This window comes from Triturus cristatus, chromosome 12 (genome assembly GCF_964204655.1).
Source record: "Triturus cristatus chromosome 12, aTriCri1.1, whole genome shotgun sequence".
NCBI classification, from domain to species: domain Eukaryota; kingdom Metazoa; phylum Chordata; class Amphibia; order Caudata; family Salamandridae; genus Triturus; species Triturus cristatus.
In genome coordinates, this window is record NC_140595.1 from 402,023,892 (window position 1) to 402,036,615 (window position 12,724).

The window sequence follows — 12,724 nt, forward strand, 5'->3', positions numbered from 1 at the left end:
ATACTTCTCTGCACCCATGTCTCATTTGCTAACAGTCTCTAAACAACTGTAGCACGTACATTAGGACGTAGGTAAATAGATCTGTTTGCCATCCAAGTGGCAGCGTACCCTTCTCACTTCATTTGGTTTAGGATATGTTATGCCAGTAGCAAGTAAGCCAGCTGATAAGTTGAGAGGGGGGTTTGCTACACTTAATGGGAATAATAAAAACTATGAATAGCATAATTACCATCTTCATTTTAGCCAATTGCTACCAGTTCAGCAATAGTGAAGGTCAGACTCCTGTGCTCAAACTTGCGTTTATACACATTTAGAAGTCTCAATAAATGCCATACTTTCTTACATCTTACCATTCTTAGTTTTCAGTTGGGCATCCTGTCTATCCTGCTACTCATTTCATTACCAAGAAAAATGTATCCTACTGCTTGCTAGGTAACCGAGTGGCCTTCATGTCAGACAACATCTTGCTTTCGCTTTATGATGTAAGCTTGCTAGGCAACAAAGTGTCCCTCATGTCAGACAACATCTTGCTTTAGCTTTATGATGTCAGAGCGGCACTGGACCAATTGTCCTTGTGGAAGCTGACCACACAGGAGGATGAGAGATCAGACATCTGTATTCATGACTACAAGCCAAATAGGACGGGGAATGGTAAAAGACTATGAACCACTCAATGCACTGGAGCCTTTTTGAAAGTGGGATGGAGATGGATACAAAAAAGGAGATTATCATTAACAACAATCCATCTTGAGTATCAGAGTCCAACACACAGAGTGCAGGGGAAGAGGCTACATAAGCTTCCTTCCTTCAGAACGTAGCACTATCGTTCTAAAGTGAGATAGTGCATTTCAGCCTCAAAGGCAGCAATTTCCTCAAATGGAACATTGCTAGCACCAGAATATAAAAGCAGGCTTTAGTAGCGTTGGAGGCAGTCAGTCTTTTATTAACTATCATGACCAACACAACGTGATTCATATTACTTCCATCTTGACAAATTGTATTCAGGCACAGACTCCGACTATAAGGTAGTGAGGACATTCTGATGCTGTGAACGTCTTTTTAAAGCTTAAAGAAATGATTGTGAGTTTTGCTTACCATATAAATTGGTAAAATGATGCCGTTTGCCGGAAGACTTTTTTTTTTTTTTCTTCAGTCTCAGCAATGCAGAGAAACTCGGTTGGCAAACACTGCCACTGGTGGTCATTCAGTATAATCTGCAGATGGAAAAGTCCACTGTTAGCACATTTACATTAAGCAATAGAAAAAAAATCTTGATTTTTATAAAGGGTAAACAGATCAATACTGTGGAGACTGTATTATTGTGAAAATCAACAGCTCATTAGAAAATAAAATCTCAATTTGTGTTTTTAACCTCCTATACTTCTCTGCACCCATGTCTCATTTGCTAACAGTCTCTAAACAACTGTAGCACGTACATTAGGACGTAGGTAAATAGATCTGTTTGCCATCCAAGTGGCAGCGTATCCTTCTCACTTCATTTGGTTTAGGATATGTTATGCCAGTAGCAAGTAAGCCAGCTGATAAGTTGAGAGGGGGGGTTTGCTACACTTAATGGGAATAATAAAAACTATGAATAGCATAATTACCATCTTCATTTTAGCCAATTGCTACCAGTTCAGCAATAGTGAAGGTCAGACTCCTGTGCTCAAACTTGCGTTTATACACATTTAGAAGTCTCAATAAATGCCATACTTTCTTTCATCTTAGTTTTCAGTTGGGCATCCTGTCTATCCTGCTACTCATTTCATTACCAAGAAAATGTATCCTACTGCTTGCTAGGTAACCGAGTGGCCTTCATGTCAGACAACATCTTGCTTTAGCTTTATGATGTCAGAGCGGCACTGGACCTATTGTCCTTGTGGAAGCTGACCACACAGGAGGATGAGAGATCAGACATCTGTATTCATGACTACAAGGCAAATAGGAGGGGGAATGGTAAAAGACTATGAACCACTCAATGCACTGGAGCCTTTTTGAAAGTGGGATGGAGATGGACACAAAAAAGGAGATTATCATTAACAACAATCCATCTTGAGTATCAGAGTCCAACACACAGAGTGCAGGGGAAGAGGCTACATAAGCTTCCTTCCTTCAGAACGTAGCACTATCGTTCTAAAGTGAGATAGTGCATTTCAGCCTCAAAGGCAGCAATTTCCTCAAATGGAACATTGCTAGCACCAGAATATAAAAGCAGGCTTTAGTAGCGTTGGAGGCAGTCAGTCTTTTATTAACTATCATGACCAACACAACGTGATTCATATTACTTCCATCTTGACAAATTGTATTCAGGCACAGACTCCGACTATAAGGTAGTGAGGACATTCTGATGCTGTGAACGTCTTTTTAAAGCTTAAAGGAATGATTGTGAGATTTGCTTACCATATAAATTGGTAAAATGATGCCGTTTGCCGGAAGACTTCTTTTTTTTTTTTTTCTTCAGTCTCGGCAATGCAGAGAAACTCGGTTGGCAAACACTGCCACTGGTGGTCATTCAGTATAATCTGCAGATGGAAAAGTCCACTGTTAGCACATTTACATTAAGCAATAGAAAAAAAATCTTGATTTTTATAAAGGGTAAACAGATCAATACTGTGGAGACTGTATTATTGTGAAAATCAACAGCTCATTAGAAAATAAAATCTCAATTTGTGTTTTTAACCTCCTATACTTCTCTGCACCCATGTCTCATTTGCTAACAGTCTCTAAACAACTGTAGCACGTACATTAGGACGTAGGTAAATAGATCTGTTTGCCATCCAAGTGGCAGCGTACCCTTCTCACTTCATTTGGTTTAGGATATGTTATGCCAGTAGCAAGTAAGCCAGCTGATAAGTTGAGAGGGGGGGTTTGCTACACTTAATGGGAATAATAAAAACTATGAATAGCATAATTACCATCTTCATTTTAGCCAATTGCTACCAGTTCAGCAATAGTGAAGGTCAGACTCCTGTGCTCAAACTTGCGTTTATACACATTTAGAAGTCTCAATAAATGCCATACTTTCTTACATCTTACCATTCTTAGTTTTCAGTTGGGCATCCTGTCTAGCCTGCTACTCATTTCATTACCAAGAAAAATGTATCCTACTGCTTGCTAGGTAACCGAGTGGCCTTCATGTCAGACAACATCTTGCTTTCGCTTTATGATGTAAGCTTGCTAGGCAACAAAGTGTCCCTCATGTCAGACAACATCTTGCTTTAGCTTTATGATGTCAGAGCGGCACTGGACCAATTGTCCTTGTGGAAGCTGACCACACAGGAGGATGAGAGATCAGACATCTGTATTCATGACTACAAGGCAAATAGGAGGGGGAATGGTAAAAGACTATGAACCACTCAATGCACTGGAGCCTTTTTGAAAGTGGGATGGAGATGGACACAAAAAAGGAGATTATCATTAACAACAATCCATCTTGAGTATCAGAGTCCAACACACAGAGTGCAGGGGAAGAGGCTACATAAGCTTCCTTTCTTCAGAACGTAGCACTATCGTTCTAAAGTGAGATAGTGCATTTCAGCCTCAAAGGCAGCAATTTCCTCAAATGGAACATTGCTAGCACCAGAATATAAAAGCAGGCTTTAGTAGCGTTGGAGGCAGTCAGTCTTTTATTAACTATCATGACCAACACAACGTGATTCATATTACTTCCATCTTGACAAATTGTATTCAGGCACAGACTCCGACTATAAGGTAGTGAGGACATTCTGATGCTGTGAACGTCTTTTTAAAGCTTAAAGGAATGATTGTGAGTTTTGCTTACCATATAAATTGGTAAAATGATGCCGTTTGCCGGAAGACTTCTTTTTTTTTTTTTTCTTCAGTCTCGGCAATGCAGAGAAACTCGGTTGGCAAACACTGCCACTGGTGGTCATACAGTATAATCTGCAGATGGAAAAGTCCACTGTTAGCACATTTACATTAAGCAATAGAAAAAAAATCTTGATTTTTATAAAGGGTAAACAGATCAATACTGTGGAGACTGTATTATTGTGAAAATCAACAGCTCATTAGAAAATAAAATCTCAATTTGTGTTTTTAACCTCCTATACTTCTCTGCACCCATGTCTCATTTGCTAACAGTCTCTAAACAACTGTAGCACGTACATTAGGACGTAGGTAAATAGATCTGTTTGCCATCCAAGTGGCAGCGTATCCTTCTCACTTCATTTGGTTTAGGATATGTTATGCCAGTAGCAAGTAAGCCAGCTGATAAGTTGAGAGGGGGGGTTTGCTACACTTAATGGGAATAATAAAAACTATGAATAGCATAATTACCATCTTCATTTTAGCCAATTGCTACCAGTTCAGCAATAGTGAAGGTCAGACTCCTGTGCTCAAACTTGCGTTTATACACATTTAGAAGTCTCAATAAATGCCATACTTTCTTTCATCTTAGTTTTCAGTTGGGCATCCTGTCTATCCTGCTACTCATTTCATTACCAAGAAAATGTATCCTACTGCTTGCTAGGTAACCGAGTGGCCTTCATGTCAGACAACATCTTGCTTTAGCTTTATGATGTCAGAGCGGCACTGGACCTATTGTCCTTGTGGAAGCTGACCACACAGGAGGATGAGAGATCAGACATCTGTATTCATGACTACAAGGCAAATAGGAGGGGGAATGGTAAAAGACTATGAACCACTCAATGCACTGGAGCCTTTTTGAAAGTGGGATGGAGATGGACACAAAAAAGGAGATTATCATTAACAACAATCCATCTTGAGTATCAGAGTCCAACACACAGAGTGCAGGGGAAGAGGCTACATAAGCTTCCTTTCTTCAGAACGTAGCACTATCGTTCTAAAGTGAGATAGTGCATTTCAGCCTCAAAGGCAGCAATTTCCTCAAATGGAACATTGCTAGCACCAGAATATAAAAGCAGGCTTTAGTAGCGTTGGAGGCAGTCAGTCTTTTATTAACTATCATGACCAACACAACGTGATTCATATTACTTCCATCTTGACAAATTGTATTCAGGCACAGACTCCGACTATAAGGTAGTGAGGACATTCTGATGCTGTGAACGTCTTTTTAAAGCTTAAAGGAATGATTGTGAGATTTGCTTACCATATAAATTGGTAAAATGATGCCGTTTGCCGGAAGACTTCTTTTTTTTTTTTTTCTTCAGTCTCGGCAATGCAGAGAAACTCGGTTGGCAAACACTGCCACTGGTGGTCATTCAGTATAATCTGCAGATGGAAAAGTCCACTGTTAGCACATTTACATTAAGCAATAGAAAAAAAATCTTGATTTTTATAAAGGGTAAACAGATCAATACTGTGGAGACTGTATTATTGTGAAAATCAACAGCTCATTAGAAAATAAAATCTCAATTTGTGTTTTTAACCTCCTATACTTCTCTGCACCCATGTCTCATTTGCTAACAGTCTCTAAACAACTGTAGCACGTACATTAGGACGTAGGTAAATAGATCTGTTTGCCATCCAAGTGGCAGCGTACCCTTCTCACTTCATTTGGTTTAGGATATGTTATGCCAGTAGCAAGTAAGCCAGCTGATAAGTTGAGAGGGGGGGTTTGCTACACTTAATGGGAATAATAAAAACTATGAATAGCATAATTACCATCTTCATTTTAGCCAATTGCTACCAGTTCAGCAATAGTGAAGGTCAGACTCCTGTGCTCAAACTTGCGTTTATACACATTTAGAAGTCTCAATAAATGCCATACTTTCTTACATCTTACCATTCTTAGTTTTCAGTTGGGCATCCTGTCTAGCCTGCTACTCATTTCATTACCAAGAAAAATGTATCCTACTGCTTGCTAGGTAACCGAGTGGCCTTCATGTCAGACAACATCTTGCTTTCGCTTTATGATGTAAGCTTGCTAGGCAACAGAGTGTCCCTCATGTCAGACAACATCTTGCTTTAGCTTTATGATGTCAGAGCGGCACTGGACCAATTGTCCTTGTGGAAGCTGACCACACAGGAGGATGAGAGATCAGACATCTGTATTCATGACTACAAGGCAAATAGGAGGGGGAATGGTAAAAGACTATGAACCACTCAATGCACTGGAGCCTTTTTGAAAGTGGGATGGAGATGGACACAAAAAAGGAGATTATCATTAACAACAATCCATCTTGAGTATCAGAGTCCAACACACAGAGTGCAGGGGAAGAGGCTACATAAGCTTCCTTTCTTCAGAACGTAGCACTATCGTTCTAAAGTGAGATAGTGCATTTCAGCCTCAAAGGCAGCAATTTCCTCAAATGGAACATTGCTAGCACCAGAATATAAAAGCAGGCTTTAGTAGCGTTGGAGGCAGTCAGTCTTTTATTAACTATCATGACCAACACAACGTGATTCATATTACTTCCATCTTGACAAATTGTATTCAGGCACAGACTCCGACTATAAGGTAGTGAGGACATTCTGATGCTGTGAACGTCTTTTTAAAGCTTAAAGGAATGATTGTGAGTTTTGCTTACCATATAAATTGGTAAAATGATGCCGTTTGCCGGAAGACTTCTTTTTTTTTTTTTTCTTCAGTCTCGGCAATGCAGAGAAACTCGGTTGGCAAACACTGCCACTGGTGGTCATACAGTATAATCTGCAGATGGAAAAGTCCACTGTTAGCACATTTACATTAAGCAATAGAAAAAAAATCTTGATTTTTATAAAGGGTAAACAGATCAATACTGTGGAGACTGTATTATTGTGAAAATCAACAGCTCATTAGAAAATAAAATCTCAATTTGTGTTTTTAACCTCCTATACTTCTCTGCACCCATGTCTCATTTGCTAACAGTCTCTAAACAACTGTAGCACGTACATTAGGACGTAGGTAAATAGATCTGTTTGCCATCCAAGTGGCAGCGTATCCTTCTCACTTCATTTGGTTTAGGATATGTTATGCCAGTAGCAAGTAAGCCAGCTGATAAGTTGAGAGGGGGGGTTTGCTACACTTAATGGGAATAATAAAAACTATGAATAGCATAATTAGCATCTTCATTTTAGCCAATTGCTACCAGTTCAGCAATAGTGAAGGTCAGACTCCTGTGCTCAAACTTGCGTTTATACACATTTAGAAGTCTCAATAAATGCCATACTTTCTTTCATCTTAGTTTTCAGTTGGGCATCCTGTCTATCCTGCTACTCATTTCATTACCAAGAAAATGTATCCTACTGCTTGCTAGGTAACCGAGTGGCCTTCATGTCAGACAACATCTTGCTTTAGCTTTATGATGTCAGAGCGGCACTGGACCTATTGTCCTTGTGGAAGCTGACCACACAGGAGGATGAGAGATCAGACATCTGTATTCATGACTACAAGGCAAATAGGAGGGGGAATGGTAAAAGACTATGAACCACTCAATGCACTGGAGCCTTTTTGAAAGTGGGATGGAGATGGACACAAAAAAGGAGATTATCATTAACAACAATCCATCTTGAGTATCAGAGTCCAACACACAGAGTGCAGGGGAAGAGGCTACATAAGCTTCCTTCCTTCAGAACGTAGCACTATCGTTCTAAAGTGAGATAGTGCATTTCAGCCTCAAAGGCAGCAATTTCCTCAAATGGAACATTGCTAGCACCAGAATATAAAAGCAGGCTTTAGTAGCGTTGGAGGCAGTCAGTCTTTTATTAACTATCATGACCAACACAACGTGATTCATATTACTTCCATCTTGACAAATTGTATTCAGGCACAGACTCCGACTATAAGGTAGTGAGGACATTCTGATGCTGTGAACGTCTTTTTAAAGCTTAAAGGAATGATTGTGAGTTTTGCTTACCATATAAATTGGTAAAATGATGCCGTTTGCCGGAAGACTTCTTTTTTTTTTTTTTCTTCAGTCTCGGCAATGCAGAGAAACTCGGGTGGCAAACACTGCCACTGGTGGTCATTCAGTATAATCTGCAGATGGAAAAGTCCACTGTTAGCACATTTACATTAAGCAATAGAAAAAAAATCTTGATTTTTATAAAGGGTAAACAGATCAATACTGTGGAGACTGTATTATTGTGAAAATCAACAGCTCATTAGAAAATAAAATCTCAATTTGTGTTTTTAACCTCCTATACTTCTCTGCACCCATGTCTCATTTGCTAACAGTCTCTAAACAACTGTAGCACGTACATTAGGACGTAGGTAAATAGATCTGTTTGCCATCCAAGTGGCAGCGTACCCTTCTCACTTCATTTGGTTTAGGATATGTTATGCCAGTAGCAAGTAAGCCAGCTGATAAGTTGAGAGGGGGGTTTGCTACACTTAATGGGAATAATAAAAACTATGAATAGCATAATTACCATCTTCATTTTAGCCAATTGCTACCAGTTCAGCAATAGTGAAGGTCAGACTCCTGTGCTCAAACTTGCGTTTATACACATTTAGAAGTCTCAATAAATGCCATACTTTCTTACATCTTACCATTCTTAGTTTTCAGTTGGGCATCCTGTCTAGCCTGCTACTCATTTCATTACCAAGAAAAATGTATCCTACTGCTTGCTAGGTAACCGAGTGGCCTTCATGTCAGACAACATCTTGCTTTCGCTTTATGATGTAAGCTTGCTAGGCAACAAAGTGTCCCTCATGTCAGACAACATCTTGCTTTAGCTTTATGATGTCAGAGCGGCACTGGACCAATTGTCCTTGTGGAAGCTGACCACACAGGAGGATGAGAGATCAGACATCTGTTTTCATGACTACAAGCCAAATAGGACGGGGAATGGTAAAAGACTATGAACCACTCAATGCACTGGAGCCTTTTTGAAAGTGGGATGGAGATGGATACAAAAAAGGAGATTATCATTAACAACAATCCATCTTGAGTATCAGAGTCCAACACACAGAGTGCAGGGGAAGAGGCTACATAAGCTTCCTTCCTTCAGAACGTAGCACTATCGTTCTAAAGTGAGATAGTGCATTTCAGCCTCAAAGGCAGCAATTTCCTCAAATGGAACATTGCTAGCACCAGAATATAAAAGCAGGCTTTAGTAGCGTTGGAGGCAGTCAGTCTTTTATTAACTATCATGACCAACACAACGTGATTCATATTACTTCCATCTTGACAAATTGTATTCAGGCACAGACTCCGACTATAAGGTAGTGAGGACATTCTGATGCTGTGAACGTCTTTTTAAAGCTTAAAGGAATGATTGTGAGTTTTGCTTACCATATAAATTGGTAAAATGATGCCGTTTGCCGGAAGACTTCTTTTTTTTTTTTCTCTTCAGTCTCGGCAATGCAGAGAAACTCGGTTGGCAAACACTGCCACTGGTGGTCATACAGTATAATCTGCAGATGGAAAAGTCCACTGTTAGCACATTTACATTAAGCAATAGAAAAAAAATCTTGATTTTTATAAAGGGTAAACAGATCAATACTGTGGAGACTGTATTATTGTGAAAATCAACAGCTCATTAGAAAATAAAATCTCAATTTGTGTTTTTAACCTCCTATACTTCTCTGCACCCATGTCTCATTTGCTAACAGTCTCTAAACAACTGTAGCACGTACATTAGGACGTAGGTAAATAGATCTGTTTGCCATCCAAGTGGCAGCGTACCCTTCTCACTTCATTTGGTTTAGGATATGTTATGCCAGTAGCAAGTAAGCCAGCTGATAAGTTGAGAGGGGGGGTTTGCTACACTTAATGGGAATAATAAAAACTATGAATAGCATAATTACCATCTTCATTTTAGCCAATTGCTACCAGTTCAGCAATAGTGAAGGTCAGACTCCTGTGCTCAAACTTGCGTTTATACACATTTAGAAGTCTCAATAAATGCCATACTTTCTTACATCTTACCATTCTTAGTGTTCAGTTGGGCATCCTGTCTATCCTGCTACTCATTTCATTACCAAGAAAAATGTATCCTACTGCTTGCTAGGTAACCGAGTGGCCTTCATGTCAGACAACATCTTGCTTTCGCTTTATGATGTAAGCTTGCTAGGCAACAGAGTGTCCCTCATGTCAGACAACATCTTGCTTTAGCTTTATGATGTCAGAGCGGCACTGGACCAATTGTCCTTGTGGAAGCTGACCACACAGGAGGATGAGAGATCAGACATCTCTATTCATGACTACAGGGCAAATAGGAGGTGGAATGGTAAAAGACTATGAACCACTCAATGCACTGGAGCCTTTTTGAAAGTGGGATGGAGATGGATACAAAAAAGGAGATTATCTTTAACAACAATCCATCTTGAGTATCAGAGTCCAACACACAGAGTGCAGGGGAAGAGGCTACATAAGCTTCCTTCCTTCAGAACGTAGCACTATCGTTCTAAAGTGAGATAGTGCATTTCAGCCTCAAAGGCAGCAATTTCCTCAAATGGAACATTGCTAGCACCAGAATATAAAAGCAGGCTTTAGTAGCGTTGGAGGCAGTCAGTCTTTTATTAACTATCATGACCAACACAACGTGATTCATATTACTTCCATCTTGACAAATTGTATTCAGGCACAGACTCCGACTATAAGGTAGTGAGGACATTCTGATGCTGTGAACGTCTTTTTAAAGCTTAAAGGAATGATTGTGAGTTTTGCTTACCATATAAATTGGTAAAATGATGCCGTTTGCCGGAAGACTTCTTTTTTTTTTTTCTCTTCAGTCTCGGCAATGCAGAGAAACTCGGTTGGCAAACACTGCCACTGGTGGTCATACAGTATAATCTGCAGATGGAAAAGTCCACTGTTAGCACATTTACATTAAGCAATAGAAAAAAAAATCTTGATTTTTATAAAGGGTAAACAGATCAATACTGTGGAGACTGTATTATTGTGAAAATCAACAGCTCATTAGAAAATAAAATCTCAATTTGTGTTTTAACCTCCTATACTTCTCTGCACCCATGTCTCATTTGCTAACAGTCTCTAAACAACTGTAGCACGTACATTAGGACGTAGGTAAATAGATCTGTTTGCCATCCAAGTGGCAGCGTACCCTTCTCACTTCATTTGGTTTAGGATATGTTATGCCAGTAGCAAGTAAGACAGCTGATAAGTTGAGAGGGGGGGTTTGCTACACTTAATGGGAATAATAAAAACTATGAATAGCATAATTACCATCTTCATTTTAGCCAATTGCTACCGGTTCAGCAATAGTGAAGGTCAGACTCCTGTGCTCAAACTTGCGTTTATACACATTTAGAAGTCTCAATAAATGCCATACTTTCTTACATCTTACCATTCTTAGTTTTCAGTTGGGCATCCTGTCTATCCTGCTACTCATTTCATTACCAAGAAAAATGTATCCTACTGCTTGCTAGGTAACCGAGTGGCCTTCATGTCAGACAACATCTTGCTTTCGCTTTATGATGTAAGCTTGCTAGGCAACAAAGTGTCCCTCATGTCAGACAACATCTTGCTTTAGCTTTATGATGTCAGAGCGGCACTGGACCAATTGTCCTTGTGGAAGCTGACCACACAGGAGGATGAGAGATCAGACATCTGTATTCATGACTACAAGCCAAATAGGACGGGGAATGGTAAAAGACTATGAACCACTCAATGCACTGGAGCCTTTTTGAAAGTGGGATGGAGATGGATACAAAAAAGGAGATTATCATTAACAACAATCCATCTTGAGTATCAGAGTCCAACACACAGAGTGCAGGGGAAGAGGCTACATAAGCTTCCTTCCTTCAGAACGTAGCACTATCGTTCTAAAGTGAGATAGTGCATTTCAGCCTCAAAGGCAGCAATTTCCTCAAATGGAACATTGCTAGCACCAGAATATAAAAGCAGGCTTTAGTAGCGTTGGAGGCAGTCAGTCTTTTATTAACTATCATGACCAACACAACGTGATTCATATTACTTCCATCTTGACAAATTGTATTCAGGCACAGACTCCGACTATAAGGTAGTGAGGACATTCTGATGCTGTGAACGTCTTTTTAAAGCTTAAAGGAATGATTGTGAGTTTTGCTTACCATATAAATTGGTAAAATGATGCCGTTTGCCGGAAGACTTCTTTTTTTTTTTTTTCTTCAGTCTCGGCAATGCAGAGAAACTCGGTTGGCAAACACTGCCACTGGTGGTCATACAGTATAATCTGCAGATGGAAAAGTCCACTGTTAGCACATTTACATTAAGCAATAGAAAAAAAATCTTGATTTTTATAAAGGGTAAACAGATCAATACTGTGGAGACTGTATTATTGTGAAAATCAACAGCTCATTAGAAAATAAAATCTCAATTTGTGTTTTTAACCTCCTATACTTCTCTGCACCCATGTCTCATTTGCTAACAGTCTCTAAACAACTGTAGCACGTACATTAGGACGTAGGTAAATAGATCTGTTTGCCATCCAAGTGGCAGCGTACCCTTCTCACTTCATTTGGTTTAGGATATGTTATGCCAGTAGCAAGTAAGCCAGCTGATAAGTTGAGAGGGGGGGGTTTGCTACACTTAATGGGAATAATAAAAACTATGAATAGCATAATTACCATCTTCATTTTAGCCAATTGCTACCAGTTCAGCAATAGTGAAGGTCAGACTCCTGTGCTCAAACTTGCGTTTATACACATTTAGAAGTCTCAATAAATGCCATACTTTCTTACATCTTACCATTCTTAGTGTTCAGTTGGGCATCCTGTCTATCCTGCTACTCATTTCATTACCAAGAAAAATGTATCCTACTGCTTGCTAGGTAACCGAGTGGCCTTCATGTCAGACAACATCTTGCTTTCGCTTTATGATGTAAGCTTGCTAGGCAACAGAGTGTCCCTCATGTC

At 39.6% G+C, this 12,724-nt stretch overlaps 1 long non-coding RNA gene across 1 annotated transcript in view; it reads right to left on the minus strand.

Annotated features, from left to right (window-relative positions):
• LOC146776023 (uncharacterized) overlaps positions 1–12,724 on the minus strand; it is a 35,439-nt gene that overhangs the window by 15,257 nt on the left and 7,458 nt on the right. The window contains exons 7-15 of the long non-coding RNA XR_014972171.1: positions 11,921–12,042; positions 10,540–10,661; positions 9,159–9,280; positions 7,779–7,900; positions 6,471–6,592; positions 5,090–5,211; positions 3,782–3,903; positions 2,401–2,522; positions 1,096–1,214 (exon numbers count right to left, since the gene is read on the minus strand). This is a non-coding gene — a long non-coding RNA (uncharacterized LOC146776023). The remainder of the gene's footprint in view (positions 1–1,095; positions 1,215–2,400; positions 2,523–3,781; positions 3,904–5,089; positions 5,212–6,470; positions 6,593–7,778; positions 7,901–9,158; positions 9,281–10,539; positions 10,662–11,920; positions 12,043–12,724) is intronic.